The sequence below is a fragment of the Lepisosteus oculatus genome, unplaced genomic scaffold (genome assembly GCF_040954835.1).
Source record: "Lepisosteus oculatus isolate fLepOcu1 unplaced genomic scaffold, fLepOcu1.hap2 HAP2_SCAFFOLD_75, whole genome shotgun sequence".
Taxonomy (NCBI): Eukaryota; Metazoa; Chordata; class Actinopteri; order Semionotiformes; family Lepisosteidae; genus Lepisosteus; species Lepisosteus oculatus.
Genome location: NW_027168309.1, coordinates 513,720 through 537,366, shown reverse-complemented (window position 1 = coordinate 537,366; position 23,647 = coordinate 513,720). Strand labels below are relative to the sequence as shown.

The window sequence follows — 23,647 nt, the reverse complement described above, 5'->3', positions numbered from 1 at the left end:
GGCTACCGAGGTGCCGATCACATTGTAAAGCGGTTGAGAGGCCGGAGCTGCTCAAACCGCTCTTGCCGTTTCCCATCAATCAAAAGCACTATGTTGTTTCTTTGTATGGAAAGCTTTTCAAGTCTGGCATCGACACGCACCTTTCCTGAAACGTCCAAAAGGTGAATGCTTCGCAAAGAAATCCAGTCTACCTTCAGGGGGCATGATGTTGAAATCGGAATGAGCCCTGGGTGGGCTTGAAGCAGCAGCTGTTCAGTTAACAGCTGCACAGAAACGCACCCCGCTCTCTTTGTATCATTCGCAAGTTTGTGGTTAAAGAGTAAAAAAGGCTGGAATTCTTCTGCCAGCCGGCAGGATTTCTTCTGCACTCACCCAGAAAAGCCAAGAATTGTATTTCATCTTTCGCAAGCTGTATTTTCCAGGAGGAGAATGAATACTTGCATTAAACTGAATCAAGCCGACAGAGACGCACAGCCGTTGTTTTTCTCCATGGGAAGTTTTTCGTTAAGGAAAAACACCGTTGTCATTTTCTTGCCAGCCGGCGGTATTTCTTGTGCAGCGATGAGCCAGATTTGTATTTCGTATTTCGCAAGTTGTGTGAATTTCTTGAAGTTGAAAGTGAATTCGCTCCAGAAAAGAAATGTCGCTTGAAAGCCGAGGCTGTTTGTTAAACCGCAGGACCTGAGCTTGCGTTCTGTTTCTCATGGCGTTCGCAAAGGCGATTCCTGCCTTTAAAACTGCTGTGTCTGCGACTGAAAGTGGCGTGTGTCGCAGCTTCTAAAGTCTTGTTGACGCTCCTCGATGTTGCTTTCTCTCTGCCTAAGGAAGTTCGATTGTCGCGTCGGAACGGGGAGACCTAATCCTTCCAGCTTTAAGCCACCCTTCAGTCTTCTGAAGGGTGTCCGAGTGCTAGCATGTCATTTGGCTTTTTTTGGGGGGAAGCGGAGAGCGACATTGAAAAAGGTTACCGCCGCCGCCTCGCCCTCCGTGTTAAATGATTGCAAGCCGGCGGCGGCGGCGCTCCCTGTAGTCGTGGCCGAGCGGTTAAGGCGATGGGCTAGAAAGCCATTGGGGTCTCCCCGCGTCGGCTCGAATCCTGCCGACTACGGCGCCCTTCTCCTGTCGCTTCGGCCTGCCCAGAAAAAGGCGGAGTGCCGTTTCTCTCTTCCTGCTTCTTGTACAAACGCTAAATCGCTTGGACCTGCTGCCTTGGAAGTAATGTCTTCAACATCCACCAGTGACATTTCACAGCTGGAAGCACACTGCCACGCTTTTGGCATTGGCATGTCTTGCGCCCTACTTCCAGCCTTTGAAGACCTAAGTATTCAAACTGAAAGAACCGGCTGAATGAGTGTTTGCAGTGCACCAGGAGGAGCAGGGACCATAGCATTGGAGGGGTGAGGATGGCGCAGATGGAAACGTTTTCATGCGCTCCTCTGGGAGGAATGAAAAGAAAAGACGAAACCGGAAACAGTAGTAGCCGCAAGAGGAAGTGTCTTCAAGCGCCAAGCAAGCGCTCCTCGTTAGTATAGTGGTGCGTATCCCCGCCTGTCACGTGGGAGACCAGGGATGGATTGCTTGACGGCGAGCCAGGTTGCTTTTCTCCCATCAGATTCCAACCGCTAATGCTAACGCAGTGTGTGGGAGCTTACATGCTTTTCCTTTCCCGTCTTTTTCGGACGACTATTCCAAAGGGGTAACCTGAAGGAATAGGGGCCTGAAGACACGAGGCATTCTTAAACCAGCACTGGGCTGCACGGTCTTCTGTTGTGATCAGGTTATATTCGAGTCAAAAAGCCAGAGCATCCGCTTCCATCCTATGGAGCACGAGCTAAATCGGAAGAGGCAGGGGATACACCTACGCCTATCGGCGCACGTTCCCCGCGGCAGGCTGCTTCACCCATTTGCACCCGACTGGAGACGGCACTGAGCAAGCTTTTTGTCAGGAGTGGGATTCGAACCCACGCCTCCAGGGGAGACTGCGACCTGAACGCAGCGCCTTAGACCGCTCGGCCATCCTGACGCGGGCCCCCTGTCCCGGGGCGGTCTGATGAGCCACCGCGATCCCACTACGCTCCTCGAGTATCGCACTGTTATTAATACTACAGTGTGACTCCAGCATTAAAATGTTTGGAAAATGTGTCGGCTTTTATAATCCAGTGTAGAGCAGCATGTGATGATTTGTGCTACAACACCAAGCGCTCAAAGTGACGTCTGCGTTTGTCGTTGAAACTTTCAACTCTTTCATCACTTATGTAGGAAATAAAAAGAGCAGTTGTGCGCCACACGCAGAGAGGCCGTCAGCAGAGTGGCGCAGCGGAAGCGTGCTGGGCCCATAACCCAGAGGTCGATGGATCGAAACCATCCTCTGCTACATGTGTCCTATGCACGATTCATAAGCATGCCATTGGGTTAGCAAAGTGCCTTCAAATAGTCTGCATCTCCCTTTCTTTAAATTCTGTCCTGAGTTTCTCTCTCGTGTGTGTTTGTGCAAGCTTGACACTTGCGGGACTCTTTAATCTTCACCAATACGGAGATGACCAAATGTGTCTTCGGTTGTTCTGAGGTCTTTGATAGTTTCTTTGAAAGCTTCAACTGAACCTCGAAATCGAAGCAGTTATGTTTATATTGATTTCTCGCGTTAATCATTACGAACCAGGAACAGCCAGCACACTCGGTCGCATTAGTAATTATGTCACGTCTCTACTTAGCAGAGCATTCAAAGGCCCACTGGAAGTAGTAAAGCACTAAAACACTGCAAAACTGAACTCGGGAAAATCATACTGGGAGCTCTGAGCGATGTCTGCATCCAAGCCATCCAATACGGACTCTGAAACCTTGGAATATCAACCGTATGATGCGCTACCTTTTACCTGGAGCAAAACGATGGAATTAGAAGAATGCTTACCGCAGGATACAACTGTGCCGCTGTTATTTGGAGCACGGTTTTCACTTGCATGAAAACTACAGCAGAACGTAGAAGGATGATCACTGAGGAGTCCACGCGGGCATGCTGAGGAGATTGTAGGTCGTACATTTCAATGATTACTGACATTTGCGCTGCTGGAGGTACAGTAATCAACAAAGAACAGGGTGTGCTACTCTCGAATCCGGTCAGCACATGATGAAAAGCCAGGAAGTATACCTTGTCAAATTGCCGTCAACAGGGACAAGTTAACCACCAGCTCCACCGGCGCCCGGCTAGCTCAGTCGGTAGAGCATGAGACTCTTAATCTCAGGGTCGTGGGTTCGAGCCCCACGTTGGGCGGTGCCCGTCTCCTTATTAACAAAGTTTCCCGCTCATCCTTGAACCTCTTACACCTCGATGGTACCGAGCACTGCGTTTTAATGCACAGGTGTGATCAAACCGAGATGAAAAGGGCGTATCTAGCTCCTTGCCCGAGAGATAAATCAAAGGTTCCGCAGATAATCCCTTGGCTCCGGTCACCCGGACGCAGATAGGAGCTGCAGCCATCATAACTTGTATGAAAACTAAGAAGAGCTCCTGTCTATTTACAGTTTCATTTACTCTAGCGTTTCCTTAAACATTGCGTGTACGAAGGCTAAGAAATTGGAGAGCTATTCTAATACAATAACTATTAGGAATCTTTTCGGCATAACAGTTTCACTGTGATTTTGCAGGTAACACGTACGTTGGGAAAACATTTTGAACGCGATCAATAACCGCACTGGAAAAATGTGGGAAAGAAAGGGCGAAAAGCGACTCTTCAACATGTGGAAATATCTTCCTGAGCGGAGCCCTCTTCTCGAAGCTCAACACTCTGCAAGAGTCACTTCTCCCAACTTGCGCCCGCAGGTTTCCGTAGTGTGCCTGCAAAGAGCCATCCGCTTGAGACAGGTGCACCTCCCGATTTCATTGAACTAAGCTAGATGCACAATTTCTAACGCAGCCTTCATCACAATAGACAGTTCATTTCTCGAAAGCTTGTCGTAAAAAAAGGAAACAAAGAACGAAAACGTATAGCTGACAATCTTCTGAAGATGCAGATTCAGCTTTGGGGAAATGGACATTTTATGTATGCAGATGCTTTTCAAGCGCTGGTTTTAGAACGTCGCTGTGCTTCCAGCATCCTTTTCAGCCTTCTAAACTGGCTACCGAGGTGCCGATCACATTGTAAAGCGGTTGAGAGGCCGGAGCTGCTCAAACCGCTCTTGCCGTTTCCCATCAATCAAAAGCACTATGTTGTTTCTTTGTATGGAAAGCTTTTCAAGTCTGGCATCGACACGCACCTTTCCTGAAACGTCCAAAAGGTGAATGCTTCGCAAAGAAATCCAGTCTACCTTCAGGGGGCATGATGTTGAAATCGGAATGAGCCCTGGGTGGGCTTGAAGCAGCAGCTGTTCAGTTAACAGCTGCACAGAAACGCACCCCGCTTGCTTTGTATCATTCGCAAGTTTGTGGTTAAAGAGTAAAAAAGGCTGGAATTCTTCTGCCAGCCGGCAGGATTTCTTCTGCACTCACCCAGAAAAGCCAAGAATTGTATTTCATCTTTCGCAAGCTGTATTTTCCAGGAGGAGAATGAATACTTGCATTAAACTGAATCAAGCCGACAGAGACGCACAGCCGTTGTTTTTCTCCATGGGAAGTTTTTCGTTAAGGAAAAACACCGTTGTCATTTTCTTGCCAGCCGGCGGTATTTCTTGTGCAGCGATGAGCCAGATTTGTATTTCGTATTTCGCAAGTTGTGTGAATTTCTTGAAGTTGAAAGTGAATTCGCTCCAGAAAAGAAATGTCGCTTGAAAGCCGAGGCTGTTTGTTAAACCGCAGGACCTGAGCTTGCGTTCTGTTTCTCATGGCGTTCGCAAAGGCGATTCCTGCCTTTAAAACTGCTGTGTCTGCGACTGAAAGTGGCGTGTGTCGCAGCTTCTAAAGTCTTGTTGACGCTCCTCGATGTTGCTTTCTCTCTGCCTAAGGAAGTTCGATTGTCGCGTCGGAACGGGGAGACCTAATCCTTCCAGCTTTAAGCCACCCTTCAGTCTTCTGAAGGGTGTCCGAGTGCTAGAATGTCATTTGGCTTTTTTTGGGGGGAAGCGGAGAGCGACATTGAAAAAGGTTACCGCCGCCGCCTCGCCCTCCGTGTTAAATGATTTCAAGCCGGCAGCGGCGGCGCTCCCTGTAGTCGTGGCCGAGCGGTTAAGGCGATGGGCTAGAAAGCCATTGGGGTCTCCCCGCGTCGGCTCGAATCCTGCCGACTACGGCGCCCTTCTCCTGTCGCTTCGGCCTGCCCAGAAAAAGGCGGAGTGCCGTTTCTCTCTTCCTGCTTCTTGTACAAACGCTAAATCGCTTGGACCTGCTGCCTTGGAAGTAATGTCTTCAACATCCACCAGTGACATTTCACAGCTGGAAGCACACTGCCACGCTTTTGGCATTGGCATGTCTTGCGCCCTACTTCCAGCCTTTGAAGACCTAAGTATTCAAACTGAAAGAACCGGCTGAATGAGTGTTTGCAGTGCACCAGGAGGAGCAGGGACCATAGCATTGGAGGGGTGAGGATGGCGCAGATGGAAACGTTTTCATGCGCTCCTCTGGGAGGAATGAAAAGAAAAGACGAAACCGGAAACAGTAGTAGCCGCAAGAGGAAGTGTCTTCAAGCGCCAAGCAAGCGCTCCTCGTTAGTATAGTGGTGCGTATCCCCGCCTGTCACGTGGGAGACCAGGGATGGATTGCTTGACGGCGAGCCAGGTTGCTTTTCTCCCATCAGATTCCAACCGCTAATGCTAACGCAGTGTGTGGGAGCTTACATGCTTTTCCTTTCCCGTCTTTTTCGGACGACTATTCCAAAGGGGTAACCTGAAGGAATAGGGGCCTGAAGACACGAGGCATTCTTAAACCAGCACTGGGCTGCACGGCCTTCTGTTGTGATCAGGTTATATTCGAGTCAAAAAGCCAGAGCATCCGCTTCCATCCTATGGAGCACGAGCTAAATCGGAAGAGGCAGGGGATACACCTACGCCTATCGGCGCACGTTCCCCGCGGCAGGCTGCTTCACCCATTTGCACCCGACTGGAGACGGCACTGAGCAAGCTTTTTGTCAGGAGTGGGATTCGAACCCACGCCTCCAGGGGAGACTGCGACCTGAACGCAGCGCCTTAGACCGCTCGGCCATCCTGACGCGGGCCCCCTGTCCCGGGGCGGTCTGATGAGCCACCGCGATCCCACTACGCTCCTCGAGTATCGCACTGTTATTAATACTACAGTGTGACTCCAGCATTAAAATGTTTGGAAAATGTGTCGGCTTTTATAATCCAGTGTAGAGCAGCATGTGATGATTTGTGCTACAACACCAAGCGCTCAAAGTGACGTCTGCGTTTGTCGTTGAAACTTTCAACTCTTTCATCACTTATGTAGGAAATAAAAAGAGCAGTTGTGCGCCACACGCAGAGCGGCTGTCAGCAGAGTGGCGCAGCGGAAGCGTGCTGGGCCCATAACCCAGAGGTCGATGGATCGAAACCATCCTCTGCTACGTGTGTCCTATGCACGATTCCTAAGCATGCCATTGGGTTAGCAAAGTGCCTTCAAATAGTCTGCATCTCCCTTTCTTTAAATTCTGTCCTGAGTTTCTCTCTCGTGTGTGTTTGTGCAAGCTTGACACTTGCGGGACTCTTTAATCTTCACCAATACGGAGATGACCAAATGTGTCTTCGGTTGTTCTGAGGTCTTTGATAGTTTCTTTGAAAGCTTCAACTGAACCTCGAAATCGAAGCAGTTATGTTTATATTGATTTCTCGCGTTAATCATTACGAACCAGGAACAGCCAGCACACTCGGTCGCATTAGTAATTATGTCACGTCTCTACTTAGCAGAGCATTCAAAGGCCCACTGGAAGTAGTAAAGCACTAAAACACTGCAAAACTGAACTCGGGAAAATCATACTGGGAGCTCTGAGCGATGTCTGCATCCAAGCCATCCAATACGGACTCTGAAACCTTGGAATATCAACCGTATGATGCGCTACCTTTTACCTGGAGCAAAACGATGGAATTAGAAGAATGCTTACCGCAGGATACAACTGTGCCGCTGTTATTTGGAGCACGGTTTTCACTTGCATGAAAACTACAGCAGAACGTAGAAGGATGATCACTGAGGAGTCCACGCGGGCATGCTGAGGAGATTGTAGGTCGTACATTTCAATGATTACTGACATTTGCGCTGCTGGAGGTACAGTAATCAACAAAGAACAGGGTGTGCTACTCTCGAATCCGGTCAGCACATGATGAAAAGCCAGGAAGTATACCTTGTCAAATTGCCGTCAACAGGGACAAGTTAACCACCAGCTCCACCGGCGCCCGGCTAGCTCAGTCGGTAGAGCATGAGACTCTTAATCTCAGGGTCGTGGGTTCGAGCCCCACGTTGGGCGGTGCCCGTCTCCTTATTAACAAAGTTTCCCGCTCATCCTTGAACCTCTTACACCTCGATGGTACCGAGCACTGCGTTTTAATGCACAGGTGTGATCAAACCGAGATGAAAAGGGCGTATCTAGCTCCTTGCCCGAGAGATAAATCAAAGGTTCCGCAGATAATCCCTTGGCTCCGGTCACCCGGACGCAGATAGGAGCTGCAGCCATCATAACTTGTATGAAAACTAAGAAGAGCTCCTGTCTATTTACAGTTTCATTTACTCTAGCGTTTCCTTAAACATTGCGTGTACGAAGGCTAAGAAATTGGAGAGCTATTCTAATACAATAACTATTAGGAATCTTTTCGGCATAACAGTTTCACTGTGATTTTGCAGGTAACACGTACGTTGGGAAAACATTTTGAACGCGATCAATAACCGCACTGGAAAAATGTGGGAAAGAAAGGGCGAAAAGCGACTCTTCAACATGTGGAAATATCTTCCTGAGCGGAGCCCTCTTCTCGAAGCTCAACACTCTGCAAGAGTCACTTCTCCCAACTTGCGCCCGCAGGTTTCCGTAGTGTGCCTGCAAAGAGCCATCCGCTTGAGACAGGTGCACCTCCCGATTTCATTGAACTAAGCTAGATGCACAATTTCTAATGCAGCCTTCATCACAATAGACAGTTCATTTCTCGAAAGCTTGTCGTAAAAAAAGGAAACAAAGAACGAAAACGTATAGCTGACAATCTTCTGAAGATGCAGATTCATCTTTGGGGAAATGGACATTTTATGTATGCAGATGCTTTTCAAGCGCTGGTTTTAGAACGTCGCTGTGCTTCCAGCATCCTTTTCAGCCTTCTAAACTGGCTACCGAGGTGCCGATCACATTGTAAAGCGGTTGAGAGGCCGGAGCTGCTCAAACCGCTCTTGCCGTTTCCCATCAATCAAAAGCACTATGTTGTTTCTTTGTATGGAAAGCTTTTCAAGTCTGGCATCGACACGCACCTTTCCTGAAACGTCCAAAAGGTGAATGCTTCGCAAAGAAATCCAGTCTACCTTCAGGGGGCATGATGTTGAAATCGGAATGAGCCCTGGGTGGGCTTGAAGCAGCAGCTGTTCAGTTAACAGCTGCACAGAAACGCACCCCGCTCTCTTTGTATCATTCGCAAGTTTGTGGTTAAAGAGTAAAAAAGGCTGGAATTCTTCTGCCAGCCGGCAGGATTTCTTCTGCACTCACCCAGAAAAGCCAAGAATTGTATTTCATCTTTCGCAAGCTGTATTTTCCAGGAGGAGAATGAATACTTGCATTAAACTGAATCAAGCCGACAGAGACGCACAGCCGTTGTTTTTCTCCATGGGAAGTTTTTCGTTAAGGAAAAACACCGTTGTCATTTTCTTGCCAGCCGGCGGTATTTCTTGTGCAGCGATGAGCCAGATTTGTATTTCGTATTTCGCAAGTTGTGTGAATTTCTTGAAGTTGAAAGTGAATTCGCTCCAGAAAAGAAATGTCGCTTGAAAGCCGAGGCTGTTTGTTAAACCGCAGGACCTGAGCTTGCGTTCTGTTTCTCATGGCGTTCGCAAAGGCGATTCCTGCCTTTAAAACTGCTGTGTCTGCGACTGAAAGTGGCGTGTGTCGCAGCTTCTAAAGTCTTGTTGACGCTCCTCGATGTTGCTTTCTCTCTGCCTAAGGAAGTTCGATTGTCGCGTCGGAACGGGGAGACCTAATCCTTCCAGCTTTAAGCCACCCTTCAGTCTTCTGAAGGGTGTCCGAGTGCTAGCATGTCATTTGGCTTTTTTTGGGGGGAAGCGGAGAGCGACATTGAAAAAGGTTACCGCCGCCGCCTCGCCCTCCGTGTTAAATGATTGCAAGCCGGCGGCGGCGGCGCTCCCTGTAGTCGTGGCCGAGCGGTTAAGGCGATGGGCTAGAAAGCCATTGGGGTCTCCCCGCGTCGGCTCGAATCCTGCCGACTACGGCGCCCTTCTCCTGTCGCTTCGGCCTGCCCAGAAAAAGGCGGAGTGCCGTTTCTCTCTTCCTGCTTCTTGTACAAACGCTAAATCGCTTGGACCTGCTGCCTTGGAAGTAATGTCTTCAACATCCACCAGTGACATTTCACAGCTGGAAGCACACTGCCACGCTTTTGGCATTGGCATGTCTTGCGCCCTACTTCCAGCCTTTGAAGACCTAAGTATTCAAACTGAAAGAACCGGCTGAATGAGTGTTTGCAGTGCACCAGGAGGAGCAGGGACCATAGCATTGGAGGGGTGAGGATGGCGCAGATGGAAACGTTTTCATGCGCTCCTCTGGGAGGAATGAAAAGAAAAGACGAAACCGGAAACAGTAGTAGCCGCAAGAGGAAGTGTCTTCAAGCGCCAAGCAAGCGCTCCTCGTTAGTATAGTGGTGCGTATCCCCGCCTGTCACGTGGGAGACCAGGGATGGATTGCTTGACGGCGAGCCAGGTTGCTTTTCTCCCATCAGATTCCAACCGCTAATGCTAACGCAGTGTGTGGGAGCTTACATGCTTTTCCTTTCCCGTCTTTTTCGGACGACTATTCCAAAGGGGTAACCTGAAGGAATAGGGGCCTGAAGACACGAGGCATTCTTAAACCAGCACTGGGCTGCACGGTCTTCTGTTGTGATCAGGTTATATTCGAGTCAAAAAGCCAGAGCATCCGCTTCCATCCTATGGAGCACGAGCTAAATCGGAAGAGGCAGGGGATACACCTACGCCTATCGGCGCACGTTCCCCGCGGCAGGCTGCTTCACCCATTTGCACCCGACTGGAGACGGCACTGAGCAAGCTTTTTGTCAGGAGTGGGATTCGAACCCACGCCTCCAGGGGAGACTGCGACCTGAACGCAGCGCCTTAGACCGCTCGGCCATCCTGACGCGGGCCCCCTGTCCCGGGGCGGTCTGATGAGCCACCGCGATCCCACTACGCTCCTCGAGTATCGCACTGTTATTAATACTACAGTGTGACTCCAGCATTAAAATGTTTGGAAAATGTGTCGGCTTTTATAATCCAGTGTAGAGCAGCATGTGATGATTTGTGCTACAACACCAAGCGCTCAAAGTGACGTCTGCGTTTGTCGTTGAAACTTTCAACTCTTTCATCACTTATGTAGGAAATAAAAAGAGCAGTTGTGCGCCACACGCAGAGAGGCCGTCAGCAGAGTGGCGCAGCGGAAGCGTGCTGGGCCCATAACCCAGAGGTCGATGGATCGAAACCATCCTCTGCTACATGTGTCCTATGCACGATTCATAAGCATGCCATTGGGTTAGCAAAGTGCCTTCAAATAGTCTGCATCTCCCTTTCTTTAAATTCTGTCCTGAGTTTCTCTCTCGTGTGTGTTTGTGCAAGCTTGACACTTGCGGGACTCTTTAATCTTCACCAATACGGAGATGACCAAATGTGTCTTCGGTTGTTCTGAGGTCTTTGATAGTTTCTTTGAAAGCTTCAACTGAACCTCGAAATCGAAGCAGTTATGTTTATATTGATTTCTCGCGTTAATCATTACGAACCAGGAACAGCCAGCACACTCGGTCGCATTAGTAATTATGTCACGTCTCTACTTAGCAGAGCATTCAAAGGCCCACTGGAAGTAGTAAAGCACTAAAACACTGCAAAACTGAACTCGGGAAAATCATACTGGGAGCTCTGAGCGATGTCTGCATCCAAGCCATCCAATACGGACTCTGAAACCTTGGAATATCAACCGTATGATGCGCTACCTTTTACCTGGAGCAAAACGATGGAATTAGAAGAATGCTTACCGCAGGATACAACTGTGCCGCTGTTATTTGGAGCACGGTTTTCACTTGCATGAAAACTACAGCAGAACGTAGAAGGATGATCACTGAGGAGTCCACGCGGGCATGCTGAGGAGATTGTAGGTCGTACATTTCAATGATTACTGACATTTGCGCTGCTGGAGGTACAGTAATCAACAAAGAACAGGGTGTGCTACTCTCGAATCCGGTCAGCACATGATGAAAAGCCAGGAAGTATACCTTGTCAAATTGCCGTCAACAGGGACAAGTTAACCACCAGCTCCACCGGCGCCCGGCTAGCTCAGTCGGTAGAGCATGAGACTCTTAATCTCAGGGTCGTGGGTTCGAGCCCCACGTTGGGCGGTGCCCGTCTCCTTATTAACAAAGTTTCCCGCTCATCCTTGAACCTCTTACACCTCGATGGTACCGAGCACTGCGTTTTAATGCACAGGTGTGATCAAACCGAGATGAAAAGGGCGTATCTAGCTCCTTGCCCGAGAGATAAATCAAAGGTTCCGCAGATAATCCCTTGGCTCCGGTCACCCGGACGCAGATAGGAGCTGCAGCCATCATAACTTGTATGAAAACTAAGAAGAGCTCCTGTCTATTTACAGTTTCATTTACTCTAGCGTTTCCTTAAACATTGCGTGTACGAAGGCTAAGAAATTGGAGAGCTATTCTAATACAATAACTATTAGGAATCTTTTCGGCATAACAGTTTCACTGTGATTTTGCAGGTAACACGTACGTTGGGAAAACATTTTGAACGCGATCAATAACCGCACTGGAAAAATGTGGGAAAGAAAGGGCGAAAAGCGACTCTTCAACATGTGGAAATATCTTCCTGAGCGGAGCCCTCTTCTCGAAGCTCAACACTCTGCAAGAGTCACTTCTCCCAACTTGCGCCCGCAGGTTTCCGTAGTGTGCCTGCAAAGAGCCATCCGCTTGAGACAGGTGCACCTCCCGATTTCATTGAACTAAGCTAGATGCACAATTTCTAACGCAGCCTTCATCACAATAGACAGTTCATTTCTCGAAAGCTTGTCGTAAAAAAAGGAAACAAAGAACGAAAACGTATAGCTGACAATCTTCTGAAGATGCAGATTCAGCTTTGGGGAAATGGACATTTTATGTATGCAGATGCTTTTCAAGCGCTGGTTTTAGAACGTCGCTGTGCTTCCAGCATCCTTTTCAGCCTTCTAAACTGGCTACCGAGGTGCCGATCACATTGTAAAGCGGTTGAGAGGCCGGAGCTGCTCAAACCGCTCTTGCCGTTTCCCATCAATCAAAAGCACTATGTTGTTTCTTTGTATGGAAAGCTTTTCAAGTCTGGCATCGACACGCACCTTTCCTGAAACGTCCAAAAGGTGAATGCTTCGCAAAGAAATCCAGTCTACCTTCAGGGGGCATGATGTTGAAATCGGAATGAGCCCTGGGTGGGCTTGAAGCAGCAGCTGTTCAGTTAACAGCTGCACAGAAACGCACCCCGCTTGCTTTGTATCATTCGCAAGTTTGTGGTTAAAGAGTAAAAAAGGCTGGAATTCTTCTGCCAGCCGGCAGGATTTCTTCTGCACTCACCCAGAAAAGCCAAGAATTGTATTTCATCTTTCGCAAGCTGTATTTTCCAGGAGGAGAATGAATACTTGCATTAAACTGAATCAAGCCGACAGAGACGCACAGCCGTTGTTTTTCTCCATGGGAAGTTTTTCGTTAAGGAAAAACACCGTTGTCATTTTCTTGCCAGCCGGCGGTATTTCTTGTGCAGCGATGAGCCAGATTTGTATTTCGTATTTCGCAAGTTGTGTGAATTTCTTGAAGTTGAAAGTGAATTCGCTCCAGAAAAGAAATGTCGCTTGAAAGCCGAGGCTGTTTGTTAAACCGCAGGACCTGAGCTTGCGTTCTGTTTCTCATGGCGTTCGCAAAGGCGATTCCTGCCTTTAAAACTGCTGTGTCTGCGACTGAAAGTGGCGTGTGTCGCAGCTTCTAAAGTCTTGTTGACGCTCCTCGATGTTGCTTTCTCTCTGCCTAAGGAAGTTCGATTGTCGCGTCGGAACGGGGAGACCTAATCCTTCCAGCTTTAAGCCACCCTTCAGTCTTCTGAAGGGTGTCCGAGTGCTAGAATGTCATTTGGCTTTTTTTGGGGGGAAGCGGAGAGCGACATTGAAAAAGGTTACCGCCGCCGCCTCGCCCTCCGTGTTAAATGATTGCAAGCCGGCAGCGGCGGCGCTCCCTGTAGTCGTGGCCGAGCGGTTAAGGCGATGGGCTAGAAAGCCATTGGGGTCTCCCCGCGTCGGCTCGAATCCTGCCGACTACGGCGCCCTTCTCCTGTCGCTTCGGCCTGCCCAGAAAAAGGCGGAGTGCCGTTTCTCTCTTCCTGCTTCTTGTACAAACGCTAAATCGCTTGGACCTGCTGCCTTGGAAGTAATGTCTTCAACATCCACCAGTGACATTTCACAGCTGGAAGCACACTGCCACGCTTTTGGCATTGGCATGTCTTGCGCCCTACTTCCAGCCTTTGAAGACCTAAGTATTCAAACTGAAAGAACCGGCTGAATGAGTGTTTGCAGTGCACCAGGAGGAGCAGGGACCATAGCATTGGAGGGGTGAGGATGGCGCAGATGGAAACGTTTTCATGCGCTCCTCTGGGAGGAATGAAAAGAAAAGACGAAACCGGAAACAGTAGTAGCCGCAAGAGGAAGTGTCTTCAAGCGCCAAGCAAGCGCTCCTCGTTAGTATAGTGGTGCGTATCCCCGCCTGTCACGTGGGAGACCAGGGATGGATTGCTTGACGGCGAGCCAGGTTGCTTTTCTCCCATCAGATTCCAACCGCTAATGCTAACGCAGTGTGTGGGAGCTTACATGCTTTTCCTTTCCCGTCTTTTTCGGACGACTATTCCAAAGGGGTAACCTGAAGGAATAGGGGCCTGAAGACACGAGGCATTCTTAAACCAGCACTGGGCTGCACGGCCTTCTGTTGTGATCAGGTTATATTCGAGTCAAAAAGCCAGAGCATCCGCTTCCATCCTATGGAGCACGAGCTAAATCGGAAGAGGCAGGGGATACACCTACGCCTATCGGCGCACGTTCCCCGCGGCAGGCTGCTTCACCCATTTGCACCCGACTGGAGACGGCACTGAGCAAGCTTTTTGTCAGGAGTGGGATTCGAACCCACGTCTCCAGGGGAGACTGCGACCTGAACGCAGCGCCTTAGACCGCTCGGCCATCCTGACGCGGGCCCCCTGTCCCGGGGCGGTCTGATGAGCCACCGCGATCCCACTACGCTCCTCGAGTATCGCACTGTTATTAATACTACAGTGTGACTCCAGCATTAAAATGTTTGGAAAATGTGTCGGCTTTTATAATCCAGTGTAGAGCAGCATGTGATGATTTGTGCTACAACACCAAGCGCTCAAAGTGACGTCTGCGTTTGTCGTTGAAACTTTCAACTCTTTCATCACTTATGTAGGAAATAAAAAGAGCAGTTGTGCGCCACACGCAGAGCGGCTGTCAGCAGAGTGGCGCAGCGGAAGCGTGCTGGGCCCATAACCCAGAGGTCGATGGATCGAAACCATCCTCTGCTACGTGTGTCCTATGCACGATTCCTAAGCATGCCATTGGGTTAGCAAAGTGCCTTCAAATAGTCTGCATCTCCCTTTCTTTAAATTCTGTCCTGAGTTTCTCTCTCGTGTGTGTTTGTGCAAGCTTGACACTTGCGGGACTCTTTAATCTTCACCAATACGGAGATGACCAAATGTGTCTTCGGTTGTTCTGAGGTCTTTGATAGTTTCTTTGAAAGCTTCAACTGAACCTCGAAATCGAAGCAGTTATGTTTATATTGATTTCTCGCGTTAATCATTACGAACCAGGAACAGCCAGCACACTCGGTCGCATTAGTAATTATGTCACGTCTCTACTTAGCAGAGCATTCAAAGGCCCACTGGAAGTAGTAAAGCACTAAAACACTGCAAAACTGAACTCGGGAAAATCATACTGGGAGCTCTGAGCGATGTCTGCATCCAAGCCATCCAATACGGACTCTGAAACCTTGGAATATCAACCGTATGATGCGCTACCTTTTACCTGGAGCAAAACGATGGAATTAGAAGAATGCTTACCGCAGGATACAACTGTGCCGCTGTTATTTGGAGCACGGTTTTCACTTGCATGAAAACTACAGCAGAACGTAGAAGGATGATCACTGAGGAGTCCACGCGGGCATGCTGAGGAGATTGTAGGTCGTACATTTCAATGATTACTGACATTTGCGCTGCTGGAGGTACAGTAATCAACAAAGAACAGGGTGTGCTACTCTCGAATCCGGTCAGCACATGATGAAAAGCCAGGAAGTATACCTTGTCAAATTGCCGTCAACAGGGACAAGTTAACCACCAGCTCCACCGGCGCCCGGCTAGCTCAGTCGGTAGAGCATGAGACTCTTAATCTCAGGGTCGTGGGTTCGAGCCCCACGTTGGGCGGTGCCCGTCTCCTTATTAACAAAGTTTCCCGCTCATCCTTGAACCTCTTACACCTCGATGGTACCGAGCACTGCGTTTTAATGCACAGGTGTGATCAAACCGAGATGAAAAGGGCGTATCTAGCTCCTTGCCCGAGAGATAAATCAAAGGTTCCGCAGATAATCCCTTGGCTCCGGTCACCCGGACGCAGATAGGAGCTGCAGCCATCATAACTTGTATGAAAACTAAGAAGAGCTCCTGTCTATTTACAGTTTCATTTACTCTAGCGTTTCCTTAAACATTGCGTGTACGAAGGCTAAGAAATTGGAGAGCTATTCTAATACAATAACTATTAGGAATCTTTTGGGCATAACAGTTTCACTGTGATTTTGCAGGTAACACGTACGTTGGGAAAACATTTTGAACGCGATCAATAACCGCACTGGAAAAATGTGGGAAAGAAAGGGCGAAAAGCGACTCTTCAACATGTGGAAATATCTTCCTGAGCGGAGCCCTCTTCTCGAAGCTCAACACTCTGCAAGAGTCACTTCTCCCAACTTGCGCCCGCAGGTTTCCGTAGTGTGCCTGCAAAGAGCCATCCGCTTGAGACAGGTGCACCTCCCGATTTCATTGAACTAAGCTAGATGCACAATTTCTAATGCAGCCTTCATCACAATAGACAGTTCATTTCTCGAAAGCTTGTCGTAAAAAAAGGAAACAAAGAACGAAAACGTATAGCTGACAATCTTCTGAAGATGCAGATTCATCTTTGGGGAAATGGACATTTTATGTATGCAGATGCTTTTCAAGCGCTGGTTTTAGAACGTCGCTGTGCTTCCAGCATCCTTTTCAGCCTTCTAAACTGGCTACCGAGGTGCCGATCACATTGTAAAGCGGTTGAGAGGCCGGAGCTGCTCAAACCGCTCTTGCCGTTTCCCATCAATCAAAAGCACTATGTTGTTTCTTTGTATGGAAAGCTTTTCAAGTCTGGCATCGACACGCACCTTTCCTGAAACGTCCAAAAGGTGAATGCTTCGCAAAGAAATCCAGTCTACCTTCAGGGGGCATGATGTTGAAATCGGAATGAGCCCTGGGTGGGCTTGAAGCAGCAGCTGTTCAGTTAACAGCTGCACAGAAACGCACCCCGCTCTCTTTGTATCATTCGCAAGTTTGTGGTTAAAGAGTAAAAAAGGCTGGAATTCTTCTGCCAGCCGGCAGGATTTCTTCTGCACTCACCCAGAAAAGCCAAGAATTGTATTTCATCTTTCGCAAGCTGTATTTTCCAGGAGGAGAATGAATACTTGCATTAAACTGAATCAAGCCGACAGAGACGCACAGCCGTTGTTTTTCTCCATGGGAAGTTTTTCGTTAAGGAAAAACACCGTTGTCATTTTCTTGCCAGCCGGCGGTATTTCTTGTGCAGCGATGAGCCAGATTTGTATTTCGTATTTCGCAAGTTGTGTGAATTTCTTGAAGTTGAAAGTGAATTCGCTCCAGAAAAGAAATGTCGCTTGAAAGCCGAGGCTGTTTGTTAAACCGCAGGACCTGAGCTTGCGTTCTGTTTCTCATGGCGTTCGCAAAGGCGATTCCTGCCTTTAAAACTGCTGTGTCTGCGACTGAAAGTGGCGTGTGGCGCAGCTTCTAAAGTCTTGTTGACGCTCCTCGATGTTGCTTTCTCTCTGCCTAAGGAAGTTCGATTGTCGCGTCGGAACGGGGAGACCTAATCCTTCCAGCTTTAAGCCACCCTTCAGTCTTCTGAAGGGTGTCCGAGTGCTAGCATGTCATTTGGCTTTTTTTGGGGGGAAGCGGAGAGCGACATTGAAAAAGGTTACCGCCGCCGCCTCGCCCTCCGTGTTAAATGATTGCAAGCCGGCGGCGGCGGCGCTCCCTGTAGTCGTGGCCGAGCGGTTAAGGCGATGGGCTAGAAAGCCATTGGGGTCTCCCCGCGTCGGCTCGAATCCTGCCGACTACGGCGCCCTTCTCCTGTCGCTTCGGCCTGCCCAGAAAAAGGCGGAGTGCCGTTTCTCTCTTCCTGCTTCTTGTACAAACGCTAAATCGCTTGGACCTGCTGCCTTGGAAGTAATGTCTTCAACATCCACCAGTGACATTTCACAGCTGGAAGCACACTGCCACGCTTTTGGCATTGGCATGTCTTGCGCCCTACTTCCAGCCTTTGAAGACCTAAGTATTCAAACTGAAAGAACCGGCTGAATGAGTGTTTGCAGTGCACCAGGAGGAGCAGGGACCATAGCATTGGAGGGGTGAGGATGGCGCAGATGGAAACGTTTTCATGCGCTCCTCTGGGAGGAATGAAAAGAAAAGACGAAACCGGAAACAGTAGTAGCCGCAAGAGGAAGTGTCTTCAAGCGCCAAGCAAGCGCTCCTCGTTAGTATAGTGGTGCGTATCCCCGCCTGTCACGTGGGAGACCAGGGATGGATTGCTTGACGGCGAGCCAGGTTGCTTTTCTCCCATCAGATTCCAACCGCTAATGCTAACGCAGTGTGTGGGAGCTTACATGCTTTTCCTTTCCCGTCTTTTTCGGACGACTATTCCAAAGGGGTAACCTGAAGGAATAGGGGCCTGAAGACACGAGGCATTCTTAAACCAGCACTGGGCTGCACGGTCTTCTGTTGTGATCAGGTTATATTCGAGTCAAAAAGCCAGAGCATCCGCTTCCATCCTATGGAGCACGAGCTAAATCGGAAGAGGCAGGGGATACACCTACGCCTATCGGCGCACGTTCCCCGCGGCAGGCTGCTTCACCCATTTGCACCCGACTGGAGACGGCACTGAGCAAGCTTTTTGTCAGGAGTGGGATTCGAACCCACGCCTCCAGGGGAGACTGCGACCTGAACGCAGCGCCTTAGACCGCTCGGCCATCCTGACGCGGGCCCCCTGTCCCGGGGCGGTCTGATGAGCCACCGCGATCCCACTACGCTCCTCGAGTATCGCACTGTTATTAATACTACAGTGTGACTCCAGCATTAAAATGTTTGGAAAATGTGTCGGCTTTTATAATCCAGTGTAGAGCAGCATGTGATGATTTGTGCTACAACACCAAGCGCTCAAAGTGACGTCTGCGTTTGTCGTTGAAACTTTCAACTCTTTCATCACTTATGTAGGAAATAAAAAGAGTAGTTGTGCGCCACACGCAGAGAGGCCGTCAGCAGAGTGGCGCAGCGGAAGCGTGCTGGGCCCATAACCCAGAGGTCGATGGATCGAAACCATCCTCTGCTACGTGTGTCCTATGCACGATTCATAAGCGTGCCATTGGGTTAGCAAAGTGCCTTCAAATAGTCTGCATCTCCCTTTCTTTAAATTCTGTCCTGAGTTTCTCTCTCGTGTGTGTTTGTGCAAGCTTGACACTTGCGGGACTCTTTAATCTTCACCAATACGGAGATGACCAAATGTGTCTTCGGTTGTTCTGAGGTCTTTGATAGTTTCTTTGAAAGCTTCAACTGAACCTCGAAATCGAAGCAGTTATGTTTATATTGATTTCTCGCGTTAATCATTACGAACCAGGAACAGCCAGCACACTCGGTCGCATTAGTAATTATGTCACGTCTCTACTTAGCAGAGCATTCAAAGGCCCACTGGAAGTAGTAAAGCACTAAAACACTGCAAAACTGAACTCGGGAAAATCATACTGGGAGCTCTGAGCGATGTCTGCATCCAAGCCATCCAATACGGACTCTGAAACCTTGGAATATCAACCGTATGATGCGCTACCTTTTACCTGGAGCAAAACGATGGAATTAGAAGAATGCTTACCGCAGGATACAACTGTGCCGCTGTTATTTGGAGCACGGTTTTCACTTGCATGAAAACTACAGCAGAACGTAGAAGGATGATCACTGAGGAGTCCACGCGGGCATGCTGAGGAGATTGTAGGTCGTACATTTCAATGATTACTGACATTTGCGCTGCTGGAGGTACAGTAATCAACAAAGAACAGGGTGTGCTACTCTCGAATCCGGTCAGCACATGATGAAAAGCCAGGAAGTATACCTTGTCAAATTGCCGTCAACAGGGACAAGTTAACCACCAGCTCCACCGGCGCCCGGCTAGCTCAGTCGGTAGAGCATGAGACTCTTAATCTCAGGGTCGTGGGTTCGAGCCCCACGTTGGGCGGTGCCCGTCTCCTTATTAACAAAGTTTCCCGCTCATCCTTGAACCTCTTACACCTCGATGGTACCGAGCACTGCGTTTTAATGCACAGGTGTGATCAAACCGAGATGAAAAGGGCGTATCTAGCTCCTTGCCCGAGAGATAAATCAAAGGTTCCGCAGATAATCCCTTGGCTCCGGTCACCCGGACGCAGATAGGAGCTGCAGCCATCATAACTTGTATGAAAACTAAGAAGAGCTCCTGTCTATTTACAGTTTCATTTACTCTAGCGTTTCCTTAAACATTGCGTGTACGAAGGCTAAGAAATTGGAGAGCTATTCTAATACAATAACTATTAGGAATCTTTTCGGCATAACAGTTTCACTGTGATTTTGCAGGTAACACGTACGTTGGGAAAACATTTTGAACGCGATCAATAACCGCACTGGAAAAATGTGGGAAAGAAAGGGCGAAAAGCGACTCTTCAACATGTGGAAATATCTTCCTGAGCGGAGCCCTCTTCTCGAAGCTCAACACTCTGCAAGAGTCACTTCTCCCAACTTGCGCCCGCAGGTTTCCGTAGTGTGCCTGCAAAGAGCCATCCGCTTGAGACAGGTGCACCTCCCGATTTCATTGAACTAAGCTAGATGCACAATTTCTAACGCAGCCTTCATCACAATAGACAGTTCATTTCTCGAAAGCTTGTCGTAAAAAAAGGAAACAAAGAACGAAAACGTATAGCTGACAATCTTCTGAAGATGCAGATTCAGCTTTGGGGAAATGGACATTTTATGTATGCAGATGCTTTTCAAGCGCTGGTTTTAGAACGTCGCTGTGCTTCCAGCATCCTTTTCAGCCTTCTAAACTGGCTACCGAGGTGCCGATCACATTGTAAAGCGGTTGAGAGGCCGGAGCTGCTCAAACCGCTCTTGCCGTTTCCCATCAATCAAAAGCACTATGTTGTTTCTTTGTATGGAAAGCTTTTCAAGTCTGGCATCGACACGCACCTTTCCTGAAACGTCCAAAAGGTGAATGCTTCGCAAAGAAATCCAGTCTACCTTCAGGGGGCATGATGTTGAAATCGGAATGAGCCCTGGGTGGGCTTGAAGCAGCAGCTGTTCAGTTAACAGCTGCACAGAAACGCACCCCGCTTGCTTTGTATCATTCGCAAGTTTGTGGTTAAAGAGTAAAAAAGGCTGGAATTCTTCTGCCAGCCGGCAGGATTTCTTCTGCACTCACCCAGAAAAGCCAAGAATTGTATTTCATCTTTCGCAAGCTGTATTTTCCAGGAGGAGAATGAATACTTGCATTAAACTGAATCAAGCCGACAGAGACGCACAGCCGTTGTTTTTCTCCATGGGAAGTTTTTCGTTAAGGAAAAACACCGTTGTCATTTTCTTGCCAGCCGGCGGTATTTCTTGTGCAGCGATGAGCCAGATTTGTATTTCGTATTTCGCAAGTTGTGTGAATTTCTTGAAGTTGAAAGTGAATTCGCTCCAGAAAAGAAATGTCGCTTGAAAGCCGAGGCTGTTTGTTAAACCGCAGGACCTGAGCTTGCGTTCTGTTTCTCATGGCGTTCGCAAAGGCGATTCCTGCCTTTAAAACTGCTGTGTCTGCGACTGAAAGTGGCGTGTGTCGCAGCTTCTAAAGTCTTGTTGACGCTCCTCGATGTTGCTTTCTCTCTGCCTAAGGAAGTTCGATTGTCGCGTCGGAACGGGGAGACCTAATCCTTCCAGCTTTAAGCCACCCTTCAGTCTTCTGAAGGGTGTCCGAGTGCTAGCATGTCATTTGGCTTTTTTTGGGGGGAAGCGGAGAGCGACATTGAAAAAGGTTACCGCCGCCGCCTCGCCCTCCGTGTTAAATGATTGCAAGCCGGCGGCGGCGGCGCTCCCTGTAGTCGTGGCCGAGCGGTTAAGGCGATGGGCTAGAAAGCCATTGGGGTCTCCCCGCGTCGGCTCAAATCCTGCCGACTACGGCGCCCTTCTCCTGTCGCTTCGGCCTGCCCAGAAAAAGGCGGAGTGCCGTTTCTCTCTTCCTGCTTCTTGTACAAACGCTAAATCGCTTGGACCTGCTGCCTTGGAAGTAATGTCTTCAACATCCACCAGTGACATTTCACAGCTGGAAGCACACTGCCACGCTTTTGGCATTGGCATGTCTTGCGCCCTACTTCCAGCCTTTGAAGACCTAAGTATTCAAACTGAAAGAACCGGCTGAATGAGTGTTTGCAGTGCACCAGGAGGAGCAGGGACCATAGCATTGGAGGGGTGAGGATGGCGCAGATGGAAACGTTTTCATGCGCTCCTCTGGGAGGAATGAAAAGAAAAGACGAAACCGGAAACAGTAGTAGCCGCAAGAGGAAGTGTCTTCAAGCGCCAAGCAAGCGCTCCTCGTTAGTATAGTGGTGCGTATCCCCGCCTGTCACGTGGGAGACCAGGGATGGATTGCTTGACGGCGAGCCAGGTTGCTTTTCTCCCATCAGATTCCAACCGCTAATGCTAACGCAGTGTGTGGGAGCTTACATGCTTTTCCTTTCCCGTCTTTTTCGGACGACTATTCCAAAGGGGTAACCTGAAGGAATAGGGGCCTGAAGACACGAGGCATTCTTAAACCAGCACTGGGCTGCACGGCCTTCTGTTGTGATCAGGTTATATTCGAGTCAAAAAGCCAGAGCATCCGCTTCCATCCTATGGAGCACGAGCTAAATCGGAAGAGGCAGGGGATACACCTACGCCTATCGGCGCACGTTCCCCGCGGCAGGCTGCTTCACCCATTTGCACCCGACTGGAGACGGCACTGAGCAAGCTTTTTGTCAGGAGTGGGATTCGAACCCACGCCTCCAGGGGAGACTGCGACCTGAACGCAGCGCCTTAGACCGCTCGGCCATCCTGACGCGGGCCCCCTGTCCCGGGGCGGTCTGATGAGCCACCGCGATCCCACTACGCTCCTCGAGTATCGCACTGTTATTAATACTACAGTGTGACTCCAGCATTAAAATGTTTGGAAAATGTGTCGGCTTTTATAATCCAGTGTAGAGCAGCATGTGATGATTTGTGCTACAACACCAAGCGCTCAAAGTGACGTCTGCGTTTGTCGTTGAAACTTTCAACTCTTTCATCACTTATGTAGGAAATAAAAAGAGCAGTTGTGCGCCACACGCAGAGCGGCTGTCAGCAGAGTGGCGCAGCGGAAGCGTGCTGGGCCCATAACCCAGAGGTCGATGGATCGAAACCATCCTCTGCTACGTGTGTCCTATGCACGATTCATAAGCATGCCATTGGGTTAGCAAAGTGCCTTCAAATAGTCTGCATCTCCCTTTCTTTAAATTCTGTCCTGAGTTTCTCTCTCGTGTGTGTTTGTGCAAGCTTGACACTTGCGGGACTCTTTAATCTTCACCAATACGGAGATGACCAAATGTGTCTTCGGTTGTTCTGAGGTCTTTGATAGTTTCTTTGAAAGCTTCAACTGAACCTCGAAATCGAAGCAGTTATGTTTATATTGATTTCTCGCGTTAATCATTACGAACCAGGAACAGCCAGCACACTCGGTCGCATTAGTAATTATGTCACGTCTCTACTTAGCAGAGCATTCAAAGGCCCACTGGAAGTAGTAAAGCACTAAAACACTGCAAAACTGAACTCGGGAAAATCATACTGGGAGCTCTGAGCGATGTCTGCATCCAAGCCATCCAATACGGACTCTGAAACCTTGGAATATCAACCGTATGATGCGCTACCTTTTACCTGGAGCAAAACGATGGAATTAGAAGAATGCTTACCGCAGGATACAACTGTGCCGCTGTTATTTGGAGCACGGTTTTCACTTGCATGAAAACTACAGCAGAACGTAGAAGGATGATCACTGAGGAGTCCACGCGGGCATGCTGAGGAGATTGTAGGTCGTACATTTCAATGATTACTGACATTTGCGCTGCTGGAGGTACAGTAATCAACAAAGAACAG

At 49.0% G+C, this 23,647-nt stretch overlaps 16 non-coding genes across 16 annotated transcripts; 11 read left to right on the top strand and 5 right to left on the bottom strand.

Moving 5' to 3' along the window:
- Positions 1 to 1,940: 1,940 nt before the first annotated feature.
- On the bottom strand, positions 1,941 to 2,023 carry trnal-cag (transfer RNA leucine (anticodon CAG)). Its single transcript has one exon. It is a non-coding gene; the product is annotated as a tRNA-Leu (tRNA).
- A 279-nt stretch (positions 2,024 to 2,302) lies between these two features.
- trnam-cau (transfer RNA methionine (anticodon CAU)) lies at positions 2,303 to 2,374 on the top strand. Its single transcript has one exon. It is a non-coding gene; the product is annotated as a tRNA-Met (tRNA).
- An 821-nt stretch (positions 2,375 to 3,195) lies between these two features.
- On the top strand, positions 3,196 to 3,268 carry trnak-cuu (transfer RNA lysine (anticodon CUU)). The gene has a single exon. It is a non-coding gene; the product is annotated as a tRNA-Lys (tRNA).
- Positions 3,269 to 6,051: 2,783 nt separating this feature from the next.
- Positions 6,052 to 6,134, bottom strand: trnal-cag (transfer RNA leucine (anticodon CAG)). Its single transcript has one exon. It is a non-coding gene; the product is annotated as a tRNA-Leu (tRNA).
- Positions 6,135 to 6,413: 279 nt separating this feature from the next.
- Positions 6,414 to 6,485, top strand: trnam-cau (transfer RNA methionine (anticodon CAU)). Its single transcript has one exon. It is a non-coding gene; the product is annotated as a tRNA-Met (tRNA).
- Positions 6,486 to 7,306: 821 nt separating this feature from the next.
- Positions 7,307 to 7,379, top strand: trnak-cuu (transfer RNA lysine (anticodon CUU)). Its single transcript has one exon. It is a non-coding gene; the product is annotated as a tRNA-Lys (tRNA).
- A 2,783-nt stretch (positions 7,380 to 10,162) lies between these two features.
- On the bottom strand, positions 10,163 to 10,245 carry trnal-cag (transfer RNA leucine (anticodon CAG)). The gene has a single exon. It is a non-coding gene; the product is annotated as a tRNA-Leu (tRNA).
- Positions 10,246 to 10,524: 279 nt separating this feature from the next.
- On the top strand, positions 10,525 to 10,596 carry trnam-cau (transfer RNA methionine (anticodon CAU)). Its single transcript has one exon. It is a non-coding gene; the product is annotated as a tRNA-Met (tRNA).
- Positions 10,597 to 11,417: 821 nt separating this feature from the next.
- On the top strand, positions 11,418 to 11,490 carry trnak-cuu (transfer RNA lysine (anticodon CUU)). Its single transcript has one exon. It is a non-coding gene; the product is annotated as a tRNA-Lys (tRNA).
- A 3,145-nt stretch (positions 11,491 to 14,635) lies between these two features.
- On the top strand, positions 14,636 to 14,707 carry trnam-cau (transfer RNA methionine (anticodon CAU)). Its single transcript has one exon. It is a non-coding gene; the product is annotated as a tRNA-Met (tRNA).
- An 821-nt stretch (positions 14,708 to 15,528) lies between these two features.
- On the top strand, positions 15,529 to 15,601 carry trnak-cuu (transfer RNA lysine (anticodon CUU)). The gene has a single exon. It is a non-coding gene; the product is annotated as a tRNA-Lys (tRNA).
- Positions 15,602 to 18,384: 2,783 nt separating this feature from the next.
- On the bottom strand, positions 18,385 to 18,467 carry trnal-cag (transfer RNA leucine (anticodon CAG)). The gene has a single exon. It is a non-coding gene; the product is annotated as a tRNA-Leu (tRNA).
- Positions 18,468 to 18,746: 279 nt separating this feature from the next.
- trnam-cau (transfer RNA methionine (anticodon CAU)) lies at positions 18,747 to 18,818 on the top strand. The gene has a single exon. It is a non-coding gene; the product is annotated as a tRNA-Met (tRNA).
- An 821-nt stretch (positions 18,819 to 19,639) lies between these two features.
- On the top strand, positions 19,640 to 19,712 carry trnak-cuu (transfer RNA lysine (anticodon CUU)). Its single transcript has one exon. It is a non-coding gene; the product is annotated as a tRNA-Lys (tRNA).
- A 2,783-nt stretch (positions 19,713 to 22,495) lies between these two features.
- On the bottom strand, positions 22,496 to 22,578 carry trnal-cag (transfer RNA leucine (anticodon CAG)). Its single transcript has one exon. It is a non-coding gene; the product is annotated as a tRNA-Leu (tRNA).
- A 279-nt stretch (positions 22,579 to 22,857) lies between these two features.
- On the top strand, positions 22,858 to 22,929 carry trnam-cau (transfer RNA methionine (anticodon CAU)). The gene has a single exon. It is a non-coding gene; the product is annotated as a tRNA-Met (tRNA).
- The last annotated feature ends 718 nt before the right edge of the window (positions 22,930 to 23,647 follow it).